This window comes from Camelus bactrianus, chromosome 29 (genome assembly GCF_048773025.1).
Source record: "Camelus bactrianus isolate YW-2024 breed Bactrian camel chromosome 29, ASM4877302v1, whole genome shotgun sequence".
NCBI classification, from domain to species: Eukaryota; Metazoa; Chordata; class Mammalia; order Artiodactyla; family Camelidae; genus Camelus; species Camelus bactrianus.
Window position 1 is genome coordinate 9,872,020 of NC_133567.1, and position 7,075 is coordinate 9,879,094.

Consider the following 7,075-nt stretch of genomic DNA (forward strand, 5'->3'; position numbering starts at 1 on the left):
TTTTGCTTTAAAGAAATTCAGATTTATTAACATTGATTTTATAGTGCACAGTTATATATTCGTTTTAGATGTGCTTTTGGAAAACTGTATGCCTGTACCTTTCACAAATATATGACACTGCAGAGCCCTTGCACAATTATAAATAAGAATTACAAACCAGAAAGCCTTAACTGAACAAGATTGCATGGAGGCAACTATTAAAACACCTGTGTATCTGAAATCTCAGAAGTGGGTAGAGAATCAATATGCTTTCACCCTTTTTCTTCAATAGTTCATCTGCACACACAAAAAACGGGAGGGGGTTAAAATTTACTAAGAAAACTTTCAAATCTACAGTTGAAATTGGAACCACTCCTTAGAGAGCACACAGGCACAGACTCTTTGTTTTGTATAAGCTTATATTGAAAATAAACCAAAATATCCATTACATCTGTGTCCTTGATAGTTACAAATTGTACGTTATAGATCCCTGCATCCACATATGCACATAAACTGGCTCTATTTACTTTAGTAACGAGATTGCTTCTGTAAAGTAAATGATACAATAAACGTTCAACTATTTCAAATGCTTCCTATTTCTATTTTATGGTCAGTGATACGTCTTCATTGTTTTGAAAATGTAGACAACTGAAATTAAATAGTCAATACCATTCCTCTACAGTAAGCGCTAATAGGTATGTTTACACATGAACGCACTTACTCCTTTGAAACAAGTGAAGAAAAATTACAGCCATAACTTGCTAAAAAAGTCGTGTAAAAATGCCTTTCTACTTACGGCATTTTTGCCGCTGTGGTTGTGAATTAACATTTTTAATTTGGAGAATTTATAAATACACAGGAAGTGTGTGACACCCAGGAACCAAGATTCACAAGCCAATGTAACTCCACATTTATGTAATAATAGAGGCTGTAATTTATAGCATCTACCAGATAACAATGCAAGCTTATTATAACTATCAAAAGCTCCTTTGTCTTAAAACATTTATACTTTTGAATAGTTGCTAGCTCTAAAATTTTTATGTCCATTTTAAGTATTCAATTGCTTCAACTTAAGCCTTCTCTCCAGCAGTGCCTTTGAGAAATTTCTGAACTATATTCTTGCCCTTTTAATATTTATCTTCTTACTTTGATCATGGCCTAGATTCTAGGTATCCAGAGAATCCAAACACTGGGGGGTATATGTGTTGTTGAAATATTTCAAAATAGGTAATACTACTGGGGACTGAAATAAAAAAGAATTTCAAGGCTAAGAACTCCAAATCTATAGGGAGTGTCTGCCATCAAATGGGTGGCACCATTTAGGGAAGTCAGGGCACCCTGCCGTCTGTGATGGGAGACACTTCAGAAAGAAGCCCAAGGGCAAAATGAACACGCTAAAAATCATGCAAAGTCGAGTAACTAATGAAACAGCAAAGATATTCAACCAACAATCAGAGGTTTTACATATAAGCTTTTACTGTAAACTTCAATTTGAGCAGCTTCTGAAACCAGTTGGTTGGAGGAAAGGGGCTTTCCTGAACTAAGCAATGGCTTAAAGGAACAGCTCTCAGAAGATCTTTAGATCTTAGAAGAGCAAGAACTAAGTCATGGTTTTCAACCTTGGCTGCGTATGAGCATCGCCTCAAAGCTGTTAAAAATACCCATGCCCTGGCCCCATCCCTAGAGACTGGTTCAAGTGTCTGGAGTGGGGACGGACAATGCTATTTATTGAAAGCATGCAGAGAAATCCTAATGTCTAGCAGGGTTGAGGCCTTTTGAACTAGATGCATGAATCAAATGAAAGGATCAGAGGAAGCAGATGGTAATATAGGAGTCTGATGATCTTTCATGGAAATAAATTCATCCATGCTAATATAAAAAATATGAGTGCCTAGAACATTCAGATTGAGCACAATTCTCATTCTGGTTAATTTTAAATAGGCTTAGGAGAAAACTAATTCAACTTGCCTCCTCCGTCCACTAGGAACTTAAGAACTGTAATATAAAAAATTTCCTAACAGGTAAATCCAGCAAATCTGTTCAGCCCTAGAGAAGGACCCAGTGGAGTCCACCTATCAAAGGCCAGACCTTCCACCCTCACTCTGGACTCCACTTGAGTCTGAACCTCATTCTATGTTAAATGTTCTAGTTTCTGTGTCTTATCTCTCTCGGATCCATCCCACTAACATTTAAACATTTCAGTCTCTCCTGTCTTAAAACATGCATCCTTAGGTCTCTCATCAACATCCTCGCCCACAATTCTGTTCTTCCAGTGTCTCCCGACTCACTGTCCAACAAGCCCACCCGTGCAGCTGCTGAGAATCCTGGAGTCTCCCCCAACAACGAATCACCAAGTCCCTCTGTGATAATGCCTAAAAAAATCTCTCAAACATGTCACCTCTCTCCATACCCTCTGCTGCTTACCCAAGTTCAAGCCACCATCGCCTCTGCTTGGCAAGTACAGTAGCAGCCTTATGCGCTGGTGTCCTCAGATCCGCTTCTCTCCTCTCAGGTCCATTCTCCGCATTGTAGCCTACCTAATCTCACCTTAGACATATGGCCAAATTCGTGCTTCAATTTTTTCACATGTAAAGTCCATTTTTTTTTAAACAGACCTCATAGGATTGTCGAGAAGATCAAATGGATACTAGACAAAAGTAATTAGCAACTGTGATGTATAATAAACGGTGGCTATCATTAGTTTATTAATGTACAAATACTTAATAGCAATTGAACTAGTTGCATTAGGAGAGGAAATAATACAATACTCAGGGACTAAATCAAAGGGCCTATGAAGACGTGGTTTATCTGGCCTCCTCCAACATTCCAGTCTCGTCTTAGGTTCAACACACCAGCCTCACTCTTATGAGCCTTCACAAAACTGTCCCCTTTGCCTGGAACGCTCCCCTGTCCCACTTGGTCAATGAACTCTCAGGTTCAGGCTTAAACTTTAATCCCTTCAAGAAGCCTATCCTGACTCCCTCAGCCCCTTCCCAACCAACCTGCGGTCTGGCCCTGCTGTCCTGCTTCCTGCTATATCACACTTAGAGTTGCCTGTTCCATGAGCTTCCCTCCCACTAGACTGCGAGCCCCATGAAGGACTGTGTCTGTAACTCCATCCATCAGCACTGTGAATGGGACAATGTGAGTTTTCAAAAGTTCAATAACTGACTTTAACGATCTAACTGAAAAATACCTGTGTCAGCAGAAGTTGGTAATTGTTGGTATTTCTCTATTTCTTTGTCTCCTTTGAGATTCACCAACCAGAAATGCTGTACACATAAAGAGTATCTTCACTTTTTATTTCTAATGTAAGCTTTCTAATATAAAAGTTGTATTTCTTAACATAACTTACTGAGGGGACAAATCTGCTTGGCCTATTTTGCTGTGACAACATCAGGAAATGGAACACTAAAGAAAAGTTGACCTGCTCTTCCATCCTGGGTTATAACTAATAGCTCGGGATCAGGATCTTAATTTAGAACACATTGTCTTTAACTCACTACCTTATGCGAGTCTACACTTTCGACTTCTAATCACAGGGTGAGAAGATCCCCTAGATTGTTGTCTCTAAGTTTTACTACACACTGTTTCCACAAGAAGTTAAAGAAGACTAGGAGTCCTCACACTGAGCAACATTAAGTATCTTCATCCAGAAGCATCTTTATACTTTGCTTTTTATCCTTAAGCTAGTTTTCTACTGAATTTTACTCTCAATGGGACAAGAAACATTTGGTTTTTTCCCACTAGGTACATTCTGCTTTAATTCCACGTATGTCATGTGAATCTAACGTAAAACAAAAACCAAACCAAAAAAAAAAAAAAAAGACCTTATATTACCTGGGGAAAATTAATACATTAAAAAATAAAATCAACCATAAAGGTATAAATGCCCACATAAAGTTCGTTTTACATAGCTTTATTTTTACATGCAAATTTTCTTTAGACAGTACACTTTTTCTCTGATTCCTTTTCCCCTTAAAAAGTTATCTCCTAAAACAGAGTCCTGACTTCTAGCTCCTCAGTCTGCCTTAGGGTTGTCACCCTATTTTTTTCATTCATTGGCAAAGTCAGTATGGCTTCCTCTCTTTCCCATCTTCTTCCATCCCCTACCACCACTTGAATTCCCTACATGTCACTTTCTTGCCCACCAGTCCTCTAGAAGCCAGCAGTACTGAGGAGGCTTGGACTTAGGCATCAGCGTGGGCTTGGGAGAAGGGGCAGAGCGAGAGGAAGCACGCACTCTGAGAGTGGTCCACGCTGTCATAACCCACAAAATGCACACGCTTGGGAACACAGAGACAAATGACACAGCCAAGGGGTCAGAGGTACAGCAGACCAGGTAAGTGCTCCAAGAGTTTAAATGATGGGGAAAGAGGCTGGCAAGGGCCAAAGGGGGCAGGGAAGGCCTTGAAGAACAGATAGAGCTCGATCACTTGAGAAGAGGATGCAGTTCAGATGAGCACAGGCGTACAATGCACTTACTGAATATGTCAGGTCAACTAAAAATACGAGTGTCCGGTCAGTTAGAAGAGTAGGGAAGGTTACAGAGAATCTTGAAAACGTAAGAATAGATTTGACGTAATAAAAGTCACTAAAGGCTTAAAGCCAGGAGAGTAGAAAATATATATAGCAATTATTTTGGTCATTATTTGGTCACTAAGAAGGACCGCTGGGCTTTAAATCCCAAATCTGACACTTGTTACATTTGACTCCAGTTACTTTATTTCCAAGTTTCAGTTTCCTCTGTAAAAGGAGTACTAAAAACCCCAGGTCACCGAACCATTGTGATGATTAAAGGTGATGATACAAGTAAAAGGCCCAGTGCAGAGCCTGGAATATAGTTAGTGCTCAAGTAATATTAGTGTTATTACTAAGCTGGCAGCAGTAATCCGGATGTGCAATAATTAATCCAAACAAGAGAAGGGCCAATATGCCAAATGCCCATCCCCCGAACATAGAAATGCACTACTCTGTTTTTACCACCATAACTCATTCATCAACACTCCCCAAGCACTCAGCGCACACAGAATTATGCTCCATAGTGTGGAAAACACTAATAAGAAAATCTAATACTCCCTTCCCTTACAGATAGATCTTGATTTCAAAAAGAATATACTTACGGAAAGTAATGGACCATAAATGACAGGTTCCCAAACCAAAGTAGGTACCACAGCAGTTAAAACATGGTCACATGAGGAAAACGTGGTTTCCCTCTTCAGACAGGCCAGGTGCTCTCCACGTGTTCCCCTACGTTGTGGCCTGAACAGACGTACTTCTTTCAGGTACTGAACTTTTCTGGCCTCCAGACGGAGTTCTTGATTGCTAACAGCCACCTGGGTTAAGTCACTTGGCCGGATGCAGGCGGAGGGTCTGGACTGGAACGGCGGTGGCAGAACCGGGAAGGCTCAGCAGGGCCCCACGGTGCAGGCTGCCTGTGAATGCGGTGCTTGGGAGCCACACCACTGGGTCTGAGGGGGTCTCCACCCATGAGCTGTGACCTGGGACTAGTGAGTCACTTCCGTGCTGTCTGATGTGCCCCCGTCTATGAAATGGAGATACAACAGTACCTACCTCACAGTTGTTAAGGATTGAGTAATCATCTGTGAAACACGTAGCACCGTGCCTGGCACGGGGTTAGTTGCTGTTGAATTTACTGCACGCCTACTGTGAGCTCAGTTCTAGAAGAAATAAAAACTCACAGACTTGACATCTGGCAAGTAGGCATGGGGGGCTAGCAGAGATGATGGGACAGTGGAGACTGAGAGGGCATTTACACAAAGGTAAATGACATCCTCATGACAGGTGAGTTCTTCAAGGGACCACAATTAGATCAAAACCCAACAGCTGAGGACTGAGCCTCAAAAACAAACAAAAAAATCCCTCTGAAGAAAGATGAGGAGTCACGTAAAGTGTGATTATAAAGGTGTATCTGATCTACTCTAAATAGAAAAGAAGCAGGATGCTACAAAAATGAGAAACTCATAACTGGAAAGGAGATAACTGCCATGAATTACAAAAAGAATAAACATGAAATTGTAAAAGAAGACAGCTAAATCATTAAGAGTGGGAGAGGGAAGCAAGGAAACCCACTGTGGAAAACAGTATGGATTCTTCAAAAGACTAGGAATAGACTTACCGTATGACCCAGGAATCCCGCTCCTGGGCGTATATCCAGAAGGAACCCTACTTCAAAATGACACCTGCACCTGCACCTGCACCTGCACCCGATGTTCACAGCAGCACTATTTACAATAGCCAAGACATGGAAGCAGCCTAAGTGTCCATCAACAGCTGACTGGATAAAGAAGATGTGGCATTATTTATACAATGGAATACTACTCAGCCATAAAAACCAACAACATAATGCCATTTGCAGCAACATGGATGTTCCTGGAGAATGCCATTCTAAGTGAAGTGAGCCAGAAAGAGAAAGAAAAATACCCTATGAGATCGCTTATATGAGGAATCTAAAAAAAAAATACAAAACAGAAACACTCATAGACATAGAATACAAACTTGTGGTTGCCAAGGGGGCAGGGGGTGGGAAGGGACAGACTGGGATTTTAAAATGCAGAATAGATAAACAAGATTACACTGTATAGCATAGGGAAATATATACAGATCTTGTGGTAGCTCACAGCAAAAAAAAAAAAAAAGTGACAATGAATATATGTATGTTCATGTATAACTGAAAAATTGTGCTCTACACTAGAATTTGACACAACATTGTAAAATGACCAATACTCAATAAAAGAAGTAAAAAAAAAAAAAAAAAAAAAAGAAAGTAGTGTTTTGCCAAAAGGGCTGCCATAAAATGAACCTAAAAAAAAGAGAAAAAGGTGTATCTGAGAATCAAGGGTGAGAATCATGTCAAACTTCTAGTAACAATGATTCCATCTTATACTTGTAAATTGTTAGTTTTTCAGTTACTCCTGGTGATTTAACTGGATTCTAATAATGACTCCACAAAGGAGAGAAATTAACTCTATTTTACTAATGAAGAAAAACCTCAGAAATTAATTACCCAAGATTACATAACTAGTAAGTTATAAAACAGGAGATCAAAACCACTACTATATACACTCTCCTATAA